This window comes from Coturnix japonica, chromosome 5 (genome assembly GCF_054131305.1).
Source record: "Coturnix japonica strain WE chromosome 5, WE-NBRP24, whole genome shotgun sequence".
NCBI classification, from domain to species: Eukaryota; Metazoa; Chordata; class Aves; order Galliformes; family Phasianidae; genus Coturnix; species Coturnix japonica.
Window position 1 is genome coordinate 40,467,466 of NC_140667.1, and position 26,374 is coordinate 40,493,839.

General features: G+C 33.6%; 1 long non-coding RNA gene across 1 annotated transcript; it reads left to right on the forward strand.

The window, feature by feature from the left end:
• The first annotated feature begins 443 nt into the window (after positions 1-443).
• Positions 444-24,909, forward strand: LOC146760772 (uncharacterized). The gene is made up of 3 exons (XR_014946753.1): positions 444-549; positions 19,224-19,331; positions 23,753-24,909. It is a non-coding gene; the product is annotated as an uncharacterized LOC146760772 (long non-coding RNA).
• The last annotated feature ends 1,465 nt before the right edge of the window (positions 24,910-26,374 follow it).

Below are 26,374 nucleotides of genomic sequence, written 5' to 3' on the forward strand. Positions count from 1 at the left end.
TCTACACTGCTGAGGGTGACTAACACAGCACTGCTAAGGCATCAGAAGATTAGACTCATGGTTAAACAATTACTTTTACAACAGTGTAGAAAACTTTTTCCTATTAAAGATTAGGACATTAACAACTGCCAGGGGGCTGGGGGGGGGGGGGGGGGGGAAACTAACATTATGAAGTTCATTAATCATCGCTGAGCATATGATTCTCATGCAAGATCTTTGGAGGCTGTTGCAAATGGCTTAAGTACAATATTCTAATTGGTTTTTATTTCTTCATTGTTATTTCCACCAAAGCAACCCAATACCTCTCTAAAGCAGTGGTATCCAATATGGTTGTGGAAGTGTCTAAATTAATGTTCTCACTAATGATATCCTCTTTAAAAAAATCAAAAAACAAAAAAAAAAACCACACAGAGTACATGGCATGCAAATGACTAACTAGGTTTGTTTGTTTGTTTGTTTTTGTTTTATTTTTCCAGAACCAGGAGAACAGATTTCTGTAGCAAGATCACTAGCGGAGACAATATTCCTGTGACCACTCGAGCCTGTTAAGTAAGTTGCACTACATTTTCTACTAACTGGAAACAAATTAGTACTATCTTGAGAAAACAATAAGAACACTGAACTCTAATCTTCTACTAGAATGTGTCATACATATTATCTAGGAAGTTTTAAACTTTTCCATGTAAAGCTATTATTTTTTTCTTAGCCTCTTATTTCACTTTGCCTTTGGGACTTCTCTTTTAGTCAGACATTAGTCCTATTTGCAAATCTTGAACTGATTTGAATAAATTAAGCATGTTAATTACTGTACAGGTAATGTCACTTTTGATAACTGCAGGGCTGTGTTTTAGAAGATTAATAGAATCTTTTATCACTTCTTGTTGTTTTCATTAGATGTCTAGTTTAAGAGAAGCGTTTGATCTGTGTATATCTCACAAGTTTGATATTTTGTAAATAAGCTGTCTGGATCTCAGCCCATTTTAATTCAAATTTTTGTGTGGGTGGTTAGAAGACATTTGCATAAAACTTTACAATTCTACTGTGTAAAAGCCTATTTGAGTTTGTGAAATAATTAAAAAAAAATCCTTTAACATTCTTAAGCAATGTGATAATGTGGGTGTAACTGTGTGTGTCATAGCATTATCTCAAAGGTATTTGAACTGTGAAGTCAAATATCTACAAAACTTTTAAATGTAGTCAAGTCTTAACTCTTTCATCTTGAGAGTTCTGTGTTTCAAACAGAGATGGTGCAGAAGAATCTGGATAGGCAGTCTTAACAGGAAATACTTTTTAATTCATTTTCTAATGCGACCATTGATTTATAAGAATGCTTATAGGTATTTTGGAACTGAGAAATCACTCTATCATATAGTGTACTTGTGCTCTTTGTATCTGTTCTAGTTTCCATGGAAATAAATATAAGGCATTACCTTTGGAGTGAATTAGGTATCATTATGCATGTATAAATGAACAATAGAAAATACATTATTTTGCATCTGAGCTCATTGCAGTCATCTCTTCAGACAAAACATCTGGAAAGCTTTTTCTAAAAGCTGAAAAATCATAGAATCATAGAATGGTTTGGGTTGGAAGGAACCTTTAAGATTATCCAGTACCAAACCCCCTGCTATAGTCATGAGCACCTACTGCTAGACCAGATTGCTCAAAGCCCCATCCAGTCTGGCCTCTCATGCCTCCAGGTGGGAGCATCTGTAACCTTCTGGGCAATCACAGAATCACAGAATCACAGAATTATCAAGGTTGGAAAAGACCTAGAAGATCATCTAGTCCAACCATTACCAATACTTCCTGGCTAAATCATATTCCTCAGTGCCACATCCAAGCATTTCTTGAACACTCCAATGGTCGGTGACTCCACCACCTCCCTGGGCAGTGCATTCCAATGCCTGACTACTCTTTCCGAAAAGTAATACTTCCTAATGTCCAGCCTGAATCTCCCCTGACGCAGCTTAAAACCATTCCCTCTAGTTCTATCACTGATTACATGAGAGAAGAGGCCAACCCCCAGCTCACTACAACCCCCCTTCAGGAAGTTATAGAGAGCTATAAGGTCTCCCCTGAGCCTCCTCTTCTCCAGGCTGAACAATCCTAGCTCCCTCAGCCACTCCTCGTAATCTGCTCCAGTTTCTCACTACCCTCACATTAAACTTTTTTTTTTTCTTAATATTTTTTATAGATGATGTTGGTTACTCTTCCTTAATCCACTGGTGCTGTAACTCCATCATAAAAGGCCACCAAGTTTGTTAGGCATGACTTACCCTTGGTAAAGCTATGCTGGTTGACACCAGTCACCTCATCTTTATTTTCCATGTGCCTGAGTTGAGCCTTCAGGAGGGTCTGCTCCATGGTCTTTCAGCACAGACTGATTGGCCTGCAGTTCCCCAGATCTTCTCTTTTTCCCTTCTGAATGTGGCAGTTATGTTTCCCCTTTTCCTGTCTATGGGAACTTCAACAGACTGCCATGACCTTTAAGATATGATGGATAGTGTCTTGGCAACTTCATCCACTAGTTCTCTCAGAATCTGTGAATGGATTTCATCAGGCTCCAGTGTACCTTCAGATTTTGAATACTTGCCATTTTCTGTGCATCTAAGTAAAATGTTAGATAGTCAGATCAATTTTAATATATCATTATGTCACAGGGGGAGTTAATACAATAAAAGTAAATTGCAAAGGACTGCTTTTCATACCTGTGGCCAAATTCATAAATGGACACTATTCCTTTGCCATCAATAAGAAACTTTAATAGTTAAAGTCAGGAAATTCCATCTTTGAGATACACACTTTGAAGCCTTGGCTCACTTAAAGCTTTGACTTCAGTCATTAGATTTTATGCATGAAAGATTATTGTTGTCAGAGATTTTAACTTAAGGCCTAGGTTTATCTTTCTTGTCAGATAGCTGACATTTCCATACCAAAATCTTGTTAAGAGAATCACGGTTATTTTTAAGGAAAACAAGAAATTGCTTTATTAAAATATATACTTAATTATACCTCTGTGCATTCTGTCTAAATACTGTGCTTGAAAAATTACTGAAGAATTTGGTCAACATCATACATATAAAATTTTCATTTATGTTTCCCCTCTTTGCTGCATATGGAAATTTTCCATAGAACTGTCTTATTTCATACAGCAATGCATTCCTACTATTTCCTACAAAATTTAAAGTGAATGCCAATTTTAGAAACAGAATTATAAGTAATGACAGATGCCTTGATTGCTAAAGTTCTTAATGGTGAAAGACTGTGACACTGTAACACAAATACCTTATAATTATACAATGAATTTTAAAGAGCTAGAACTGCAATACAACTGTATAGCTGAACATTTTCAATTAGACTTTTTCTGGTTAGAATTAAGTTAACTTCTATGAAGTTAAGGATCAAAATAATTGATTTTTTTTTTTTTTTTTTTTTCAGATAGGCAGGATTTATCCTAGCAGTGCTGTGTGGGGGGCAGCTCTGGGATCCTAGTTTCCTGATTCTTTAACCCTCAACCTCCAGAGGGAGAAATAAGTGAGTCTCACACTGCTGAGTTCCAGCTTTCCAAATGCTTTTATTTTCTTTCCCATACATTTTGTGACTGATGTTGTGTTTACTTCTACTCTGCCCAGACAGCAAGGGAGCTCCTTTGATAGATATAGCTCCCTTTCTCTCAGAGTACGGGGGTGGATAACTTAGACATCCTCTCTTCCCTTTTTATATCTTTATATCCTTCTTAGTGTCTTCCCTTGAGCTAATCAGGTCTGTCAGAGAATGGAAGACTTTAGAGTTTCACATCAACTTGAATAATGTGAAAATAAGTTTTGCAGCTGTATCTCCTTATTTTCTTGCACCACATTGTTTTTTTACTGCTATAAAACTGATGAACATATATTTGTCAGAAAATTTTTGGGAAAGATTCCCTTTAAAGATCATGAAGATCATGATTATTATTTACCTTTAAATTAGAGTGTGCATTTTTTAGACACAAAATGGGTTGATCAGTATGTTGTTATTGGCATTGTTCAAAGACATAGTTAAATATTAATTATTAAATAGTCATAAAAATATTTACATTATATATGGTGCAGTCTTGTTTAAGACGTTACACAAGAGGGATGGTTGTTTGGAAAAGACTAAATGTCTTATAGTAAATTAGTCCAGAAAGACTTGAAATATAAGAGAATCTTGAGATGCTGATATTCCTTGAAAAAGAAAATTAAACCACACAGATCAAACATCATACCAGTATAAATATTTGTATATGAGGAATAATATAGACATCATCACTGTAAGTTAAAATCTCTTAATTTTAATTATAAAAAATGAAGTGGGTTTTTTTTTGTTGGTTTTTTTTTTTTGTTTCTTTTTTGTTTGTTATGGTTTTGGGGTTGTTCATTTTTTGTTTTTCTGGTACCACTGTAGGATGAGTTAGGATAGTTAAAAGCTGTTGCTACTCTTCTGTTCTCTGTTTCATGAGAAAGAAATTCTGTCCAGGCCAGTTAAGAGCCATGACTTGCTTTACATTTCTGAAAATATCTTAGCATGCGACTACGTTGCGAAAAGGAGCCAAATGCTGTCAAGAGTTACACTGGAGAAATTTGTTCACATTTTTAGCAATGAAGTTTCCCAGCACTTAAGACACCAGGGAATTGTCATCTTCCCAAGTACACCAATAATTTTATGCAATAAAAAGACCAAAATTAATTCATTAGGAAATAAAGAGAGAAAGGAAAAAAAAATATTCTTCCAAAAATTAAAATAGAAGAATTTTACTTCCATTCCAACTACTAAACAAATCTGTTCTTAAAAGTTTTTCTTTTTCACATCCCACAAAATTATTAACTGAAATGAACTATAGAGCACTCATTTTTCTTAAACAAGTAGGATTACCTTGTCTGAGAAATAAACCTTAAATGCAACAGAAAACAAAGATAAAATCTTCCACAGAGTGAAGGATGCTTACTTAGTCTATTCACAGTACAGCTCTACATTACTGTAACTGCGTAGCTAAATGATAGATAAACTATGTTCACTTTCTAACCCTTCCTCCCCGTGTATATAAGATGCAGTGTTTCTCACTCACTATATATGGAATCAGGGCAAAACTGAAAAAGGACAACTGTGACGGGAAATATATTCATACTCAACAGAAGAAGTTTAGCCTGCTAATTTTTAAAGCACTTCAGATCAAGCTCTAATTTTAAACTGTGGGCTTGGTTGTGAAAATAAGTAATATAGTCGTAATAAGCAATAGTGTTTTTTATTGACTGACTTTCCTTTTTTAAAAAAAAAATAATATATTTATACTGTGCTCCAGAAATCTGATTCCTTGTTTTATTTTAATTCCTCACTGTCTTCTGTGGAAAGAAATTTCATTTTATATTTCTTCTTTTTTGAATTAGACAAAAATCAGATAATTTAAATTTTTCAATTATAGTACTATAAGTTTCCAGTAATATGACATGTTAAAAATAATATAAAGAACTGGCAGAACTGGCTAAGCTTCTTATGTTTTAGGTTTTCTGACATTTCCACTTACAATAAGATCTTTTTCTTTTACTATAAATATTTGTGTTGAAGACACTGATCTCTCTCCAATTCTCTTTTTTCCTTGAATGACACTAAGAATAGTGACGTTATTTTAGAGTACAGATCTGCTGTATAGGTTTTCCAAAATATATTTAAGGTATTAAGATGAATATTTTTATTTATTTATTTTTAATAAATGTACTTGCAATTTAACCCTTGTTTAAATAACACAGCTTTGCTTTGCATTCTGTATCTTCTGGGTATTCACTAGACATTGTGGGTAGCAACTACATTCCACTCTAGTAAAGATGGCTTTCCTAGAAATAACTCTCAACTTGAAATATAGAGTTTACACAGGGAAATTTGTGTTTTGGGTGGATGTCTAGCCCTGTCCTGTAAGGTAAAGCCTTAAGATATTAATAGCCACCTACTCTAAAGGCATCAGTTGTGCTTGTAATTTATGAGAAAAATAGATCTAAATGAGAACCCTTAGTTCCTCACAATCATACATAGGTCAGTCTGAAAGAATGTCTTTTTTTTTTTTTTTTTCTGTGGATAAAATGGATACAAGGAACATGACAACATTATCTGATAGAACAAATTCTCAGCTACAAGACACTGTTTTTCAGCATTTTTTCATGTTCACCAATAATGATCAAGAACCTGCATGCCACACTCATAAAAATCTGTATGGAATGTGGCTTGTCTTTCATATTGCTGTCTCCGCTGCTGAAATACACAACCTACCATCTCAGTGTGCTCATATCCACTGCTTGGCCTCCATAAATGTTTGGCAAGCATCGATAAATGTCAGTGAATGTGAATTTTTCTACATGGAGGGACTGAATTACATACCTTTGCTTTATATGCACTTCCATATTGGATGCCATTTGGCCATTTTGTCAGGCAGCCCCTCTGCTGCCACCTGTCCCATGGCAAGAAAATGTCATGGAATGTGGTTGGGAACAGTTAACTTCTACTGCCATATTACCATCGTGTGTCTCTGACAACACAGGCTAACAAAATAAAGTAGGAGGCATTACTTTTAGTGTAGACCCTGTTCTGACCACAAGACCTCATGCTTTTGCTCTGACCTCATTCTGTTACAGTGCTTGTTTAATGAGTCTGTCACACGCTGCTTGCAACAAACCTGTGCCCAACTGGTCATTCAGACTCTCCAGCCACCAAACTGATGGCTGTAAGAGCTGGATGTATTAGGAAGGCAGGTCCAGCCATCACAGAAGGTCTAGGAAACATTCTGAAGAAATATTCAGCATTTACAACTACACCTATTTTATGTAATAATTTATGTGTATAATTTAAAGAATTTTGAAAATAATGGGAACCTGAGCAGATAATGCCTTTAGTGCACTGTCATAGTTTGACATTGTCAATGTGAGAGTGATTATCCTTAAATTCAAGACAGCATTAAATAATTTCATTAATATTATTTTAATAATCAGTTACTCAAATTGTCTTCTGAAGGAAAGGAATACAGATCAAGAAATTTTGTCCTAATTACTCTGTGGGTATTTTTGTTTGTAAGAAATTAAATATAAAGAGAAAGTAAATAATTGCTCTTTATGCTACCTCCTACATCCTCCACAATGATTGAGACAATATGGGATAAATAAATTCAAAACTGTGTGAAGAGTGTGCCTAGGCAGCTGGAATTAAAATGTTTTCTTATTTTTTAATCACTGACATCATGAAACCTTTGCAACCACTTTTTACATTGTATGAATGTGTAACTATGTGCTCACCTGTATTATTGACTCTGCCATATCTCTATTAATAATACCAGTGGAAGTTGTCAATGATTGCACCCAAACTTCATTACTGAGAATATGTTATTCATAGCACTGTAGAATTTTAAAAAATAAACAATAATTGCCATATGAAAATAATAATGAGTAATCATAGAATTAAAATAATAATTCTAATTGAAATAGAATTATTGGAGAAAGTAACTCAATGCTGGTGACATTAAGGAGTGTGTACCAAATTATGCGTTTGTTCTGTTCAATATAAAGCAGTTTACTTTCTCTAAATACTCTTAATGTTATCTTTTCCTTTTTCTTTTTCTTTTCCTTTTTCTTTTCCTTTTTCTTTTTCTTTTTTTTTCTTTTTTTTTCTTTTTTTTTTCTTTTTTTTTCTTTTAATTTTGCTTTTTCTTTTTCCTTTTCTTTTCCTTTTCTTTTTCCTTTTCTTTTTCTTTTTCTTTATTTCTTTTCCTTTTTCTTTTCCTTTTCCTTTTTCTTTTTCTTTTTCTTTTTCTTTTTCTTTTCCTTTTTCTTTTTCTTTTTCTTTTTCTTTTTCTTTTTCTTTTTCTTTTTCTTTTTCTTTTTCTTTTTCTTTTTCTTTTTCTTTTTCTTTTTCTTTTTATTCTTCTTTTTCTTTTTCTTTTTTTTTTGTGAGGAAGGTCAGCATCTACATGCTTGTGGCATAACTACAGAAGTACAGTTTTTCTTTATCCTATTCCCTCCTTCATCTTTCATTCTTTATTTCTTTCATAAACATGAAAGTGTACATATTAACTTGTTAGAAGTCTTAAATGCAGTCCAACTGTGGGATTTGGCTTTGGCTCATATACTCTGATTCCTGGTTTTAAATTGAAAGAACTAACCTTGTAGGAGGGAAGATAAAATGACAACTAAAAATAAAAAAAAAATTTAAAAAATAATAATAAAAAAAATCTGATTGGTTGATTTATCTTATTCCCTGAACAGAGAAAGTGAAATTAAAAGCACCAGTGTCTAGATGATATAAAGAAATATGCATTTGTGAAATTGAGGCCTGAATATAGTGATGATAAATGAGATCCCCAGCATGATTGGTAGTTAAAATACTTTCAGTATGTCTGCAAGCAGAAGTTCCCTTTGTTATGTCTTCAGCACAAATATGCTTTTCAGGTGGGATGAGGCAACATTCCAGAGCAGATTAGCACATTTGGCCTGCAGTACTTCATGATCGTGGTTTATCATGAACATTGTGAACTCAAGTTCCGTTAAAAGTGTCACAGAATCACAATAAAGAGAACACATCTCAACAAACAAAATATTAAATATCACAGGTATAAATAATGTTTATTTTAAGCAAAAGATTCATTACTGGAATGTCCCATGTATTTTGTACATGGTGAAGCAATTATCTGACAAGGTTGCTGTTGTGGTTAGGCAGTTAGGCGTTATTTTAAAAAGACTGTGAGTAGCTTTGCATGTGTATGTGTAGGTGGAAGCATGCTTGTGAGCAGCCATAAATGAGTGTATTAGAGCAGACATAATGATGTAGTAGCCAAAGCTAAGACCATTTAATCTCACTTTTTTTCTAACATTTGGAATTTTGTTAAGTGTAGAGGGAAAAAAAATATTACCCAAAAGAGAAAAGGCTTTTTTTTTTTTTTTACTTTTTAGATTTGTCTTTTTTTGCTTCATAATGGAAACTTAAAGCTTTTACAACTCATTTTTTGTTGTTGTTGTTGTATGTTTTTATTTTTTTACTTTATTTCTTTGAAAACACGTCATGAGTTTACAACATAGATAACAAGGGCAGGACCAATTGATGTACTTTACAACAGAAGGTGGGAGATATATATTCCTAGTATAAAACTAAAGGCTTAATCCAAAAACTTAGGGGAGAAAAGGACAGGAATGAAACAGAGATCAAGCAAAATCAGACTCAACAATGCAATTTTTTGTTCTGTTATTTGAAATTTGTATCCACCTTGAAAAACTTTGCTTATAATATTTGATGTGTAGTTTTCCTATGCAGCTGTCAAAACCCAGTGTCCTTGTGTGGCTGCCCAGGTCCCATCCTACCAATTAGTAACAACCTGTAGTTAAAAACACCACCTTCATACTGAACAGTAATTTCACTATGTGGAAAGTAAAGAATACACCCAAGAGTGAGGAACCCTGGATTTTACACTCAGATTTAGCACTGATGAGGAGAGAGAGGGAAGAAAGAATTCTTTAGTTCTCTTTCCACTTCTGTTATTTATGAAGTATGTAAGCTTCAACAAAATGATGCTACTTTTACTGATTAAGGGAATATGCTGGACTCTTTTAGTACTTAAGGTGTAAAACTATAAAGAACCTCTTTCAAATCTACCATGTATTGCAAAACTCATTGTGTAAATTGTGTGCAGTTGGCAAATCTGAATATTTGAGTTGTTCAGATACGTGTTTGTATGTGTATACATTTCTTAAGGTACTATAGTGACTGGAATAATTGGCTTTAATCAATTTTATTTATTTATTTGTTTGTTTGTTTATTTATTAATTCATTGTTTAGTGGTTTTAACTAGAATTGTAGGCAATATTATGGCCACAGACTATGAGAAGGATATTCAGTAACAAAAGCTATTTTTCAGTGTAAGATTACATATCTATTGCACTGATATTTATGAAATATAAATGTAATAAAAAATAAATATACAGTATAAAATGCAAATATAAAATACAGCAAGCACACACAATAAGTCTGGTGGTTCACTACATGAACGGACTATGCCTTTAGGATTATAAGTAGACATGAGCAGGTTGTCTGCTTATACTGCTCTATAACATTTCTTGAGAAAAGCCAGTTAAGGCCAGAACACAGAGAAATGCAGATTGAATAAAAAGTATTATTCAGGCTAAAAATAGTTAAACAAAATTAAATCTGAGATCAGAACAATAAAATATCTGGCTTTTCATATTCTCATCTCTGCTTTACATTGTTGTACCAAGAAGGTTACTTACTATATATGATTAAAATTGATAGCTTTTCAATATTGTTCCTTGAAAAATATGTCACCAAATGATAACGTCTTCACCTTTAAATCTGAGTTGAAAATACAAAGATCTGTCTTTCATCAATCATGCAAACAGATTTTGGAAATGTTGCTATGTTTTGGCTGGCTGAAGTTCCCTAGATTCCAGGAGGAAAGCTCCCTTTCCTGCCTTCTGCCATAAATAACATCTTTTTCTTAATGTATTCCACTACTCAGAATCGTTTCTAAGCCTGTTCAACAAAGCTGTCAGGGCAAATGAATTGCTCTCCCCTGATGTTTGTTATTAACAGATTGAATAGTGATAGGATAATAACCTCTTTCTTCATACATGAAAGACATTCTTGTGAGCTGGATTACAACTTGAGATATAAAAGACGTGCTCTGTGGATAACTTCCAGGCTACTTTGTACCACATTGCTTTCCCGTAATTTTGTGTTTGTTATCTTGAACGAGTGACAGTAACCACCAATCAGAAACTGAAATTTATGTGAAATGAGTACCACATGTATGATGTTTACTTCAGTCTGGGCAAAGCAGTACCAGATCATTATAGCCCATGGAGCTGTGTCTTTTAGGCTGTGTGCAATTTAATATCAAATGTCATAACATGCATATACACTAGCAAAAAAGTGACGGATCTGAAAAATAAACCACTTGTCATATCATGAGTATCAGTTTCCAACAAGTTTTGGGGGTAGTTTCATCAAACAGGGACTTATTTGTTTGTTTTAGTATGTTAAAGCAATCATTTTTCTTCTAAGGTGGTTAGCTGTACATGCTTTTAAAATATGTAAACCATTGCTACTTCTTTAAAGAGTTGAAGGAGAATGGCAAAGGTTTTGCTAATAAAAAAACAAACTCCCCAAGAACATTAGAAAGTACAAGTGAGGATGTTAGTGACAAATAACTTCAGCTAAAAGGAGGGTATTTTAGTATCAAAAGCATTTCCATAAAACCTGGAAAGGACCATAGCTCAGAATTCATTGAGATTCTGACACATTACTGAGATGTGTAGTAAAAGCCAGCAATGATCCTCTCATTGGTGCAAAGTGGTACTACTTTCTTGAAATGTATTAAACCTTGTTTTGAGTATTTAAAAGTTACATTTAAATTTGCAGCTTACTAAATATAAGTTCCTCCTGTAGTCAGTAGAGAACAATAAACAAATCACCTTGAACCTGAATTACAAGTTTAGCGTCCATCTGTCTCCATTAAGCATAATGGAAATACAAGGGATATCCACTCAGTTATTACTGAGTTATTATCAGAATAACGCTGTTTTGGTGCCTACTATTTGAATATAATCGTTTGCAACTCTGGCATACTCTATATGTTTTGAATAAAATATTATTCTTTCCAGTATGATTCAGAATACATTTCATACAGACACTTAGCATGAAATTCGTGTATATATATATACATATACACACACACACATATATATGTATGTACACAATATACAAGAAATAAAGTTTTATTTATATTTTAAAGGCAAATTCTCCTTAGCCCTATCGGGAGATTCAATTCTGTGTTTTCTGGGTAAGTTCTGACAGCTCTGGGTAGGTCTTGGAAGCCTTTCATGGATAATGTAAGATTTTTTTTTCTTTTTACAACCCTGATATCATATATGTGTTTATTATGATATGTGGACTCAACCCTGGAGTATTTCTGTTTTGCGTTCCATTACAAAAAAAGAGCATCACCATATAACACCTTCTGCTACTTATTCTAGGCTGTTCTCTGAACAGATTTTGTTGACAAAATGTTTAAATTCTAAGTGAAGTAATTTAGGAATTCAATAAAGTTTAACTTTTGCATTACATTGTTTTGTAACTGTAAATTGTGATAGTTAATATACATTCTGTCGGGTTTCAATTCAGCACCTGTTTTACATCAACCTTGATGTAAACTGAATATATAATTGTCTTCTTGAATGCAGAAATATGTCTGAAAGTTTGCCTTAATGAATTGCACAAACTAGTATGGCAGCTGATGTGTTGTAATACAGCATGTTACTTTAACATCAGTGCAAATTATGAAAATGTTTAGACTCAAAATATTTTGTCTAGAGTTTTTATTTTATTATTAGTTTATTTTCTCATTTCAGATAAGGGCGTACATGTATAAATAAGCATATATTTTTGGCTGATTATATTTATTAATATAAATATAAAATATAATAATTTATGCGAACCTTTGTAAAGTAATGTATAGTTTCAGATATATTTATCTTTCATTTAGGTTTCAAAATATGTGACTTTAAATGTGCTGCAGAATCAAACTCATCATCAAATTTTACTTAACAGTAGCATTGTTTAATACAGTTGATTCTACTATTTGTTCAGTGACCTTAGCAGCTTTTAAAATGTGTACACGTGGATAAGATTATAAGCTAAAGAAAAAAAAATAATAATAATTATATATATATATATATATATATATATATAAGAAAAAAAATCAGTTATTCTTCCTTCAGTATAACAAATTTTAACACCAACCACCAAACAATATATTTCCAATCTAACACTCCACAACTGCCCCCAGAACGATGGAGGCTAGAGTGCAAAATTATACTGCTTTCTTCCAAGGTCTCCAGAATTATGACAAAAAATTTCATTCAAAATGTTATGCCTGCAACTCTATGACTTGGATGTGCAATTGTATGTTTGGAAAATATTTTTATTGTCTCTTTTTAGGTAGCATACATCATTACTATTTTTCCACATGAGTTTTCAAAAAAAAATTTCTGAGAAATTTTGGAAGGTAGCCAGGTTCAATTTCTACATTACATAGACCATCAACAGCAACAACAAAAGGTGTTACAAATATGATCAAAGAATAAGATATGCATTTTATGGTCTTGTTGTTTGATAATGCAATTAGTGACACCATTTCAAAAAGAAACTGAAAATGTATAACAGGACTAGAAAGAGGAGAAATAGATAGACCTACTCTCTTGCTCCTTCTCCATATTCTCAGATATACAAGAGAGATATGATGATAATTTAGTTAATATCCATCAATATAGGCCTTCTGCTTTAACTCAAGTTAAATTCATATAAAGATATTGTTGAGGAACCAGGTGGGCATCTTAGTATTAGAAAATGAGTTTGAGAGCTGATAGAGCTATGAAGAATATTTGTTCCAGTGGAGACATTCAATACATCTGTAACTTGACAAGGTTCACCATAAATTAAGAAAACTATTACTATTGTCAACAGCATGTTAATATCTATTTTTTAATTTAAGAGAGGGAATCAATATGTTATTACATACAATATAAAGAAAATTTACACAAATTGATAAGTTATGTCCTGCTAAATATATTCCAGATCTCAAGAGAACCCTGCTTTTCATTAAATAATGACTACCTGTTATAGACAGACAACACTGACATTCTCAGAGAAGGAAGAACTTTTTCGTCATGCTAGCAGCTACAGTAACTGTAAAATCAGGCAGTTCTGACAAGCCTCCCAACAACAGTGCAAGGAAGTAGGGAAGCACAGCACAGAATTTCTTTTGTATTATTCTAGTTTATTTACTCTGAATGTTTCACTGCAAAAACCTCACTGCTTCAAGCCACAACTCTAATGTTTTTTAAATTTGAGTCATGCAAAGTATGACTTACTCATGAGGGCTGGACAATAACATCTGTATGTAAAAGCCAAGTTATTAGTAGCACACCCAATTTTCCTGTTCTGGTAACTCTTCCAGGAAGAGAAGTTTCAAATCCTGTTTGCTCTAAAGCCAAGATTAATTTCAGTTAAAATAATTTTCACAAGTTTTGTTACAGTTTCTCTGTAGCTAGGGAACAAGTGCATATGTAATTATGCACCTTAAAACAAGAGTAATAGCTGCATATTAGATGCCAAGTGAGCACTTCTCTGAGCACTTATTCTTAATAGCTGAGATTACTCTGATAGGATTCAGGACAGTGAATGACACCTCTTAAAATTCACAAATTTTACAGCCAGGTAATCTGTTTGGTCTCTGTTCCTTGATAACTAAGCTGTCATAATTTAAATTACAGCAACAAGGCCAAGTTTTTTCTTCCCAAGTGTTTTCTGTTGAGAGAGGAAATGGGAGATAGGAGGATTTATTATTTATTATCATAGAGGAGTTAAATGCGAGTTAAGTGGAAATTGCAGTATGATTGCTGAAAAGGTCAGTAACTTCAGGAGAAGAGGCATATTAAAACAAAACTTTTGAGAACTTTCCTTATTCTTAGCTCTTTTGTGCTCATTACAAATAATTGGCTTTGTTGTAACTGGTAAAAGAAACACAGATCTGTAATTCATGTTAACAAGTTGTGATTTTGTTATGCCCATTTAATAACCACACACTTGGCCAGAAAAAGATGTTTAAAATCAGTCTGGCTTTGGGATCTTGGCTGGGTTAACATCAAAAGTGGGAATTTGTTTCAGAACTTTAAAGAATTTAAAAAGGTATCTTTTATCTGGTAGATCCCCAATAGATACATGGACTTTCCTCAAACTTTAGGAAAAAATCACAAACCTGACCATAAAAAATGTACTAAAAGCATCACCTCAAGTAATAATTGATTATTTGAATATTATTATTATTTCATCTGAAGTGAAAGAAAGAAAAAAAAAAGAGGAAATAACGAGACCAAATTAGAGTCTCATTTCTACCACTACAAATATATAAGACTTCAGATACTATCAGTAGAGTTCTGCTATGTGCAAGGATTAGGAGTGCAGACTGGCATATCTCCATCTGAACACTGTTATGGGTCAGAAAAACGTTCACTAAATCAATTTTATTTTTTCTAGAATTAAGCCTTAGTGAAGATTTTGTACTTTGAGTTCCAGTAAGCCTTGCCCACAGTTTGCTAAACTGTTCCTCAGGCTAGCCCGTTTTTTCCCTTGTCCCACCCTACATCTTCATGGTCCCCTGGCAGAAGTCCTAGATTTCACGGAAAAACTGCCAAACCCAAGTTCAGAGTGAGGATACATTTCATTTCCAAAAGACAAAGAATATTTCAAAAGAGAATAAAATCTGATATGTGGAAGCTCATCCTCACAAAAAGCAAAGTGCTGTAGCTCACCCACAGTAAAAACAGCCTTTCCAATTTGAAGCACTTACTCTTGAGGATTCATAAATAATCTCAAAATCTCAATATTCTTTCAAGTTCTAAGAAAAAAAAAATCCCAACCACAACATGGAATAAAATTGCGTTACTTTCATTTTCATGACTTCACATTGAAGAAATTTTACAAGAACATGCAATGAAGTCAAATCTTGTGAATTCATGGAGGAGTAATATAATACTATGAAAACAGAAACCAAAGCTCTGCTCATTATCAACAGTTCGCTCTTCTCATTCTTTGATTTAACTGTTTAGGTTTGTCAGGGATATGTCACTTTTGCCTTGCAAAAATAATGTTTGATGTGAAGCATTTTCTTCCACCAAATCATCTTTTGCCTCTTGTTTCTTTCTAAGTCTCAATCCCCCAGTTAAAACAAACGCTAAATTGCACAGGCATAGTGTATGGAAGATTTATTATGAACAATATAATATTTAGGTAGAAACATTTTTTCTTCATGTTTAACAGAAACCTATTAATCAGAAATATAACAAAGCAACAATCTTGTTATATATTCTTGTCAATACTGACAGCTTATGCTGATAATGCATCTGCAGTTAGTTGCAGGCTGCACTGAAATCTGTGCTGGCCTGCCTAATCCTCTTTTGCCCCAAATGTCCCACCACTGAGAGGCTAAAGATAGACTGCTGCTGAGCTGCAAAATGTGATGTGCTGGAGCAGGTGAAAGCCAGGATTAGAAGTCTTTCAGTAACCCTGGGAAAGGCCCAGCTCTGAAGCATGTCCAGGCAATAGCTGCAAAAGAGGACTTCATTTCCCTTCTTTTCAGAGAAGCCAGGGAAAATCCCTGCCGGATTTGCCAGCTTCAGTATGGATTTTTTTTAAAAACATTAATCAGTATTGTGTGGCCTCTGCTTGCTTGGTTCCCTCTGCCTCTTTTTACTGTTCAACTATTGACAGTCCAAGTATTTAAGTCTAAGTCTAAGTAGATGCAAAGAATCTCTGCTAAGCTAGGAATCAATATTAGGGAATCCAGAGAGAGTATTTTACACTCTGGTTTTATCTCTAACTCCAGCACCCTCCTTATCTTGTGCTCATGCTGCTGGTCTGGTTGGGAAAATACATGACATTTTTGCTTTGTGGATGAAGATGTGATGTGAGTAAATCAGATCTGGTGGGTATTTATTAAAAACAAAGCAAACAAACAAACAAAAACCACACACACACACACACACACACACACACAAAAACAACAACAAAAAAAAACAAGGAAAAAAACAAAACAAAACACCACACTTCTGCATCAGACTAGTCCGAACTGGACATTTTCTCTGTTCTTTTAAGCCATTGCGAATGAGTTGAAATCCAATTATTTCAATGAATGATTAGCACTGAGTAAACTCCCTTACTCACTGGTCCTTAGACCTCATTGATGAGAAGGCAGCTCTTTATGGTGCAGCTCTTTATTTGGTCTTTTTAAATGCATTACCTTGTTTGGAAACATTATGCTGCTGTTTAGTCTGAGTGCAAGATCAGAGATGTAGTTAAGAATTGCCACACCTGGTCCTTCTGAATAATTAGTTATCTGTCTGTATCCCTCTGAAGATATACATTGAATTTTGCCTATGCCATTTCTCTGTTGAGTCATTCCCTTGTTACTGAAAGAGTTTATTTTGTCTTTTGAGCTGTCTAGCACATACATATCTCTTCTTGTAAGATGTAGTGTGCAAAATGTGAAGAAACATGCCACCACAATGTCTTTGCATGCACAACGTAAGAAGGTATATGATAATCAATGCACTACTCACTTACTCTAGAATGGTGACAGTCATAAGATGAGCACATACTTACCTGTTTCCCAAGCATATTTCTTTATAGCCATTAGGTCACAAAAGGTATTTAGAACTTAGTGGTTTTTTTGTTTTTTTCAAATGTTACAAAGAGAGTTGATGCTCCAAGGAATAACAATTGCCTGAAGATCCAGATGCATTCATCAGAAGAGTGCAAGGATTATGGTCCAGTGTTGGGAAGGATTTTCTTTTTCTTTACCTCTTCAAAAACAGTTTTAATAATGGGCTTTTTATTTTATAAATCTAAATATGGTCTCTTCCTATATTATTTGGAGAGATAAGTGTTCAGTCATCCAACTTTTGAAATGTTTATGGGACACAGAAGGACAGAGAGGGTAGAAAAAGTGCAAAAGAGTACTGTGGATAGCATATTACTCTGAAGGATGGACACTAGGGCTGTCATCAGAAAATTCTATTTCCTTCAATATGCTAGAAATCATTAATTTTTAGATTAATCATTTTCTGCATCCAAAGGCATGATTTGTAAGCATTCTATTGACTGACTGAATTCTACTGAAGTGTTTCAGCTTTTAAAAAATGCTGTCAAACCATAACAAGATATGCCTATTTTCTTTTGCGTTAGACCAGTGAGAGGCTAGCTCCCAGTTGCTGTGTGTTTGTGTGCTCTCACAATGTAAATTGCATTGCAAGGGAAACCTCAAGTTTGACAGGACTAGGACTTCAAACTAAAGGATATTCATAGTCCTTAGTTTTCAACCTTGCCCCAAATGAGACTGGGAATCATGAGAATACCAGTTCAAGCCAGGACTTAACAACACCCTTCACGGTTTTAAACAGATCTCACACTTAAAAGTTCCTGAACTGTTTCTGACTTTGATTCTTTGTCTTTTCTGTACTCCTCCCAGTTACTTTTAAAATGAAGTTGAACCAGACAAAAGAAGCTTTTTATATGTTCATGTTTCAGGAATTCAGATACTGAGCAGAGTTCCCACAGTACCCTTTATATAGTTGCAAAGAAAATCCTCAAATGTCATTGATCGTAGATTGACAGACACACATCCTAGGAACTTCCTGACTTCTAATTGATAATATTCTGACATTGAATTATCTCAGTATGACTGTGATCCTCTGTCTCAATACAGCAACTATATGTTCCATTTGATAGATAATGTTAAATGAGGAGGAAACTGAAGTGTGAGTCAGGACATACATGACTTGCCTGAACAAGAAGGTGAGTCACAGAGCAAGACTTGAACCTAAATCTCCAGATATGGATAGTATATTCTAGACTCTTTCTATTACTCTTTTCTTCTTCTTCTTCTTTTTTTTTTTTTTTCTTTCTTTTTTTTTTTTTTTTTTTTTTCTTCCAGAGACAAAATGGGGAGTATTAATTTGTAACAAAACCACTTTTAGGAGCACAGCAGATTTTTTTTCCTGTTGTCTACAAGGATGGGTATTCAGTTTACAAATTAGGCTTTTCTTTAGCCTATAAGAGTCTGTTATTTAAATCCAGTGATGGGTCAATACTTGTACATAGTAGGATTTTCCAAACAAGCTTGCAGAGAAATGAAAGAGCTTATGTAACACTTGCAGTATAAACACATTAAAACTTTCCTGATACCCCTAGAGGAAAATGATAATAGTTTATTAGTATCTGATCTTTGTTATCATTGTCTGTAACCAGGCTAATCGTCATTCTTTCCAGACTAAAATTATTTTAACTAGATATATCCTTTTCTTCCTGGTGTAATGAATTTGCAAGTTTAACTCTTAAAAGTTAATTCCAGCAATTCTATTTCAGGCTATGCATTATGGACAATTTGTGATTAGTTGTGAAAGATTAGACCCTGGGCACACTTAATGAGGATGTTTTAATAGTGCAGATGGCAAAACAGCCTGTAGAAGCAGGTCTGGTGGGCATTCTGCAAAAGCTAATTCAGTCAAAATTTATCCAGAATGACATAATGTACTATTGATGCACTGGGAAACTCTATTAAAATTTCACACATTTAAATCTTTCCCTTCTCTTTTAATTAGAATTTTCCAAGAGAAAGTAGAGGACGCATGTACCTCCCTGAACTCAACAAGAAAGGTCAAGGATAAACAGCACGATGCATGAAGTTCCTTTGTGCTCAACATGTTCAGGTTAGGAAAAATGTGCTAACATGATTATGTGGAATTGACATGCTTGGGTATGAATTCTCATTGTGAACCAGCAGTGGTACTGGGATGTTTTGTCTGCACATGCACACCCACCCACACCACCTGTTACATAATTCTGTGTGTGTGTGTAGCTCTCCAAGGCACTGCAAGTGAATTCCTCACATTCTTGAGCCAGACTTCTTATTTTCCAGAAGACCTCTATTTCTTTTTTATTATTATTATTATTTTTTTTATCTCATTTGCTATTGAATTTTAGCGGAACATCAAATGAAATTCTTGAAAGTGATTAGAGAATGTTTATGGATTTTTCCTGTACTGAAAAAAAAGGCACAAGTGATCCACTTCTAATAGGACATGGAGATTTCTCCTTTTTTATTTTATTTTATTTTACTTTATTTTATTTTATTTTATTTTATTTTACTTTATTTTATTTTATTTTATTTTATTTTATTTTATTTTATTTTATTTTATTTTATTTTATTTTATTTTATTTTATTTCTGTCCTGAATTTTCTTCTGACTTTTGTGTCCCTTACCAAATAATAGATTAACTTGGGCAAAAAATGTAGAAGGTGTGTCCTGTTATTTGTGGACAAGGAGTTTTGAATTTTCTGTGCCTGTATGCATGTCCTGGATGAGTCTATACAGGGATACTCACTTTATGAATAATTATACCTATGCATATCAAGACTCCCAAGCTATTAAAAAAATATTTTAGAGCATTACTGGAGCTCAGTTTGTAAGAGAATTGATTCCTGCTGCCCCTATTTCCTAGAGAAAAGTCGAGTTTGGGGGCCATGCTTATGAAAACTACTGTGTTACCATGCCCCAGGATTTTGTAGAATCACTGTAGGAGGCTATGAAATCTTTAAGATGGAAGTTCTTCTTTCCTGTCCTTAGAAATACACCATGTACAAGGTCCGTGTAAGTGAAATTATCTAAATTAATAATCCAGCTCCAAAGATTATGGAAGAGTGAAGAAAATTCTGAGAATTTTCTTTGGGAAACAGAACTATCTTTTTGGGGTTTCTGGTAGACTTCCTTTTTTTTTTTTTTTTTTTCTTTTTTCTTTTTTCTCCTTTTTTCTCTTTTTCTTTTTCTCCCCCCACTTTTCCTGTAATATACAATTTCCCATTACTATAATCCATTTGATAAGCATTACTTAATCAAAGGGTACCAGCTGTAGTGTTTTAAAAGTAGCAGCTACATACTTATGTAAGAATAATAGACATATTTCCTGTTGTGTTTTCTTTTTTTTTTTTAAGACTATGTTCCACTCATAAATGTTTACAGTTATTAAGCTGTTAAACTGCCAGCAAAAAATCTGCCTATAGATAAAGACTTCACGGTAAATATTTAAAAGGGCTATTCATAAATCATCAAGTTAAACTTGAATGAGATCACAATTTGTGTAAATTTGACAGAAAAAAAGTATCTAAAACTACAGAAATATTATAATTCATACATGAAGGAAAGAGGGAGGGGTCAGTTAGAAAGCAGGTTGTTTCTGAAAATATTATGACCCACAGCATATTTCATCATACTAATTTAATCTTTGGAAGTCTGCTCTGTATTGCAATAAACAAAAAGACCTTCTTCTAGAGATTACATATTAGTTGGAAATATTTTTCTTGGTCAGAAAAATAAATTATCTGACTCTGTGCAACTTTATACAATTCTCATAAAACTGAAGCCTGAGACATTCAGCTTGGTATTCCCTCTGTTAACTGAGAATGCAATATTTCATTTCTGTCTTCATCCAATTGCTCCTGTTGGGCTGTATCTTTTAATGTGGTGCTTGCACAAAAATCAAATTTTTCTGCAGACTGGCATTAATTACTTTGCACATACTTGTACATTTCCAGCAAAAGCTATGGAATGTGTAGCACAGAAAGGAGAACAATGAGTGTGGAATATCCTGTTTTTATGGGCATGTTCTACCCATCAATCTGTCTGACTGAATCATTTCTACAGCTGTGTGAATAATTTGCAATGAATCATTCTGCAATGATTTAATTTTTGCTTCTCATGAGAGATTTCTGACCATTACTAATATTTTTATTAGAAACATATTTTAAATTATTCATTTAATTATTATTCTCTGATTTTTATGGGTTGGTCATGAAAACCTCTTGTATGTAGAAATGTGGATTAGCTTTCAGAATGCTTTCTTATGCTGAATAGCAGCTTTCTGTGGCAGCAAAAGTATAGCAAACAAAAGGACTATTCAAAAACTTCAAACTTTGTCCCATGTCATATTTGTTATTTAACTGTTAGATGTGATTGGTCAATTAATTTGCACAAAACTGCTACCAATCTTTGATTGGCATGTTAATTGTATTGTATGCTAATACTGCCACTAGTAAATGTTTAGTTTGTATAAATATTAAAAGCAGGTTTCACCAACAGTCTAACCAGATAAACTTATCCACTAATAGTATTCCAGAGCATGAGAAAATAGAGGGGGTATACCTATGGACTTGTAATGAATATTTACTGCTAGGTCTTTGAAAATATAATCAATATAATCATTTAATTACTTAAACCCAGACTGTTTATTACTGATCATATAGTTCAACTATAGTAGAAATAGTAATAGTTAAATTCTTTAAAGGTTATGAATCCTGCCCTGCGTAGACACAAAGTTCTACAAGAACTACCTGTAGTAAACTCAAACATATTAAAAAAAAATATCTGAATATTCATGTATACATACATATACTTACATACACACAGATATGCATGCAAAAGAGAAAAGCATTTTGAGGCTTTGTGTGACTTTGGCGGAAAAAAAAAAGTTGGGGCCACAGATCAGAAACATCAATTTCAGAATAGATTTCTGAACACAGCTGCTTTTACTCCTATACATGGCATTAGATAAGGCTGTGGTTGTCTAGATAACCCAGGTGTGCTTCCAAGCTTAAGTTTAGGTGCTCTCCTAAGTCCAATCTTAGAATAAAGTCAGTCCTGAGATTAACACCGTTCCTGCATTGTTTTCTATGGAAAGAAAATCTGGGCATTTAAAGTGACTGGAATTTCTGCAAGTCCATAAAGTGAATGGAGAATAAACAGGTGATACAAATATGCTATAACATAAACGGCACATCCTTACTTGTTACCTTTCTTCTAAATTAGTGACTTTGCATGACTGTCTGTTTAGGGTAGTGGCAAAAAAAGTCTCATGAAATTTGCTGTTACCAGGCAAGATTAGTGTGCCACCTTTCATTCAAGAACGGATGATGATCTTTAACCGAAAAAGAAAATCACACCATGACTAATGATTTATGCAGTCCAAAACAGTTGTGGTTTCTTTTTTCTTGTCACGAATATGTTTGACTTGCTGTCATAGCAAATAATAAATAGCTTTTGTAGCCACATTCTGAGCAAGAATAACTTCAGACATTATTCCTGCTATCTTTTTCGTACCTAATAATGTGAAATATAACCTTACTGAGATACATTTATACAGATCTTTTGATAGTAAGCAAGCCAAGACATAAAGTATAATTCATACTGCTTTGTCTTTTAGCTTTAAAGTCATATCCACATAAGTCCCTAGTGTTCCACTAGAGAAGCGTTTTCCAAATTCAAATTTCAATCTACTGTGCTTTGTAAAATGTCTCTTCTCCCTGCCACTTCCAAATACATTTACAGCCTTGTGTTCCCTGTTTCATAATTTTTCTTGACTATAGTGAAACACAGTAAATTAATCAGAGACCAGTTTGATATAAATTAATTACTTGTATTTCAGAGCAATTAGGAGGAGTGTGTGTAGTACTGTGAGTACTTATTAACAGTGAAATGAAAATGTCTGTAATAATCAGTTATTAAATGTATGTTCTGCAACCAATCCAACAAATTTATCATTTTCATTTATTATAGTGGGACATCCATGTTAGATCTTTACTATCCGCTTAAAAAAAAAAAAACAAAAAACAAAAAAAAACATTTCCTGAGAAAACGAAAAGTTTCAATTGTTTTATATAAAACAAACAAAAACTTTTCATGAAATACTGCATACCTCAAAGGCTACAAGATTTTGAGTCCTCATCACAGAAGAGATTACTCATAAGATAACTCATAGATCCTGCTCCGCTGAATTCAATGACAGAATTTGCTCAGTTATGTAAAAATTCATCCTTTTATATAAATGAGTATAAATGAATATATTTTCTTCCTATATAAGGCTGCTATTCACTCTAAAGGTAAATTATTCTGGTGGTAAATTAAGGATAACTGAGGGTAAACAGTTAAGGAAAATTAGGATAAATTAAACATTAAGGATAGATTTCAAAAATCTGTGTATCTCCAAACTCACATGAAAAGCATTAGAGAGAATAGGCTAAGAGAGTTCAGTGAGACAAGAATGGTAGAAGCTGAAGGAGTGTGTCTTCTTATTTACAGGTCACCTGGAGAAACCACAGAGGCACTGGGCAAAATGTGAAGCAAGGAACGTGTTGATGAGTGGCATCTGGTCAGGCTATATCTGACTGCAGATGGATCCAGTGCCAGAAAAATATGAGCAGTCACAGATCATAAGATACATGACTGGAACATTAAAGGGAGTGAATATCCTCTCAGGTAATATACCTGGGTCATATTTACTCTCTTATTTATGCATCCCCTAACTGAACAAAGTAGGCTCGGTAGAGATGTAGTACATGATCTATGAGGAGAGTTTTTCCTCTATTAAGGTGTTTAATTGCAGTCTTCAACTACACAGGAAAATGATTCTAGGGACGGCTCAGGCAGACTTCTCTAGCTAGAAGTAATTTGTGGCAATATGCATAATCCTGAACAAATACAAAGAAAAATCACAATAAACATGATTATGCAGTGGAGAAGGTTGCCTGGAAATGCAGAATCTTCAAATCTGAATATATTAAAAACTCAGTAAGACCCAGAAAAGCTTGATCTGCCTTCTATCACCCTGAAAGGTGTTTTGGAATTGTTTATCAACCTAAATTATTCTGTGGTTCTGCATTCCAATGATAGAAGTTTGATTGGGGCTTTCCTTATACCATCTATCTTAAAGCATTTTAGAAAATCAAACACACACAAACAAATAAACAAAAAAATCCATCTCCTTGTTTGAGCTTAGCTTATAAAAATGCATTACTATATGCAAAAAATATATATTGCATCTGAGCTACAAGGAGTCAATAAATACAGCTAGGTTTCCTTTTTGTGTATAATTGACATTTTAGAATAACTATAGTTTTGCCCACTAAAACAGAAAAATCATTAGCCGTGTTTATTGTTTAACTGTTCAATGTAAACAGTTTTGCTTTTCTTTTTCCAGCAAACATATTAGAGATATATGCTGAATTGTTGTTTGGAAAAGTGATGCTGTCTGAAGATTCTTTGTCAGAATAGTGCCAGAATATTTAGTTTATGAACTATTGCTATCTGGCTTCCAGTTTGCCAGGCTTGACAATCTGTATGTCTCCTTCTCTCTTAGACCCTCATTGAAAGCTCTTAGGGGATTTACAGAGACACTGAAAGGAATGGGAAAATGTATCATATACAACAGTAAGTCAGGAGCTTTGAACCATAGTGAGATGAGAGTAGTCAGCTTGTTCAGAGATAGAAATTCATTAGAACATCCACCTAAAGTGTATGAGAAAGTGAAAAGCTGGATAAAATTTCACAATAAGTGTATTGTAGAGTATCAGAATCTAAAATTTTGTTTCAAAACAATGTAACATCCAATGAAAATTATTTTTCTGTAGAAATTTTTTTCCAGTCTATTAAAATGTAAGAAATGAAACCATATAATTCTAGTTTCTTTACACTTTCTAGATGGCAATATATTGATAGGATGCCAGTGAAAAGTTAATCTATTTCATTTTATGGGCTGTGAACACTGTCTATTTTACAGACTCGGAGCCATAGAATAGTACAGTTCTAACTTCAAGCTTGAGCAAATAAAATAAATTTTCAATCAAGCACTATGAACTTCACTTGTTCTAATACAGCAGTTGACAGAAATACTATGAATCAAAGTTATGAAGTTAAAATTTTCTTCCTACCACTCTCTCTTGCTCAGGAGCTCTTGTGTGTGAAGCTAAGCTTTAGTTATCGGTAGTGTATGTTGAATTGGCTAATCTATGAAGTAGTCCAGAAGGAAGTTTGATGTGGTTTTGACCATTGTGTAAGAATTCTACTTTTATACTGTCACTTCTTTGGCAGTTGTTGGCATTTACTCCAGCTATTAAAATCACAAATAATTACTATAAAAACTATGATTTGGGAATCTTAAATGTATCTTAGAAATGCAAGTATAACATTATTTCATTCAATTATATATTCTTAATATATCTGTTTTAGAAAGACATTTTTCAAATATAAAATATCTAATAATAGCTAATTGTCACCTAATGAAAATGAGGGTGTGTAGCAAAACTGCTATTTATATTTGAAACCCATCCCTTTAAAATTTCCTTTAAAACACCTGTAAAAACATGGTGTCACGGACTTGAATCTCATTTCAGCATAATTCTATCTGCTTTACACAACATAGTCTTTATATTTATATATGTATATTACATATACAACAAGCTCAAAAGTGTATCTATATATACATATCCCTGAACAAAATACTTAGAACCACCCCTTGTTCTTCACAAGCCTAATCCTGAAAAATCAACGGCAAAAGATATACCTAGCAGTGCTCTGCTGTTAGACACCTAACACTTGCAAGTGCATCTTCTCTGTAAAGAAAATGACTATTTCCCCCATTAGCCAAGGTCTTTCCTGAAGAGATCAGGTGGTGCCTGTAGGATCTCTGGGTATACCCCCAGAAACCAGTTCCAGCAAAATCCCATCTCTCCACGGATTGAAGCTGCTGGGAGCATAATCACTGGTTCAGAAAAATGAAAGTAAGGAGATCTAACATGTCCCAGGGTCTGCCGCCACTTTTGTCTCTATAGTGTACCATCTTTCTTTGTTTTACATTAAGTACTGATGTAACGGAGGAATTTTGAATGAGTCTTTGAATACTTAAAATTATTTTACTTTATAGCA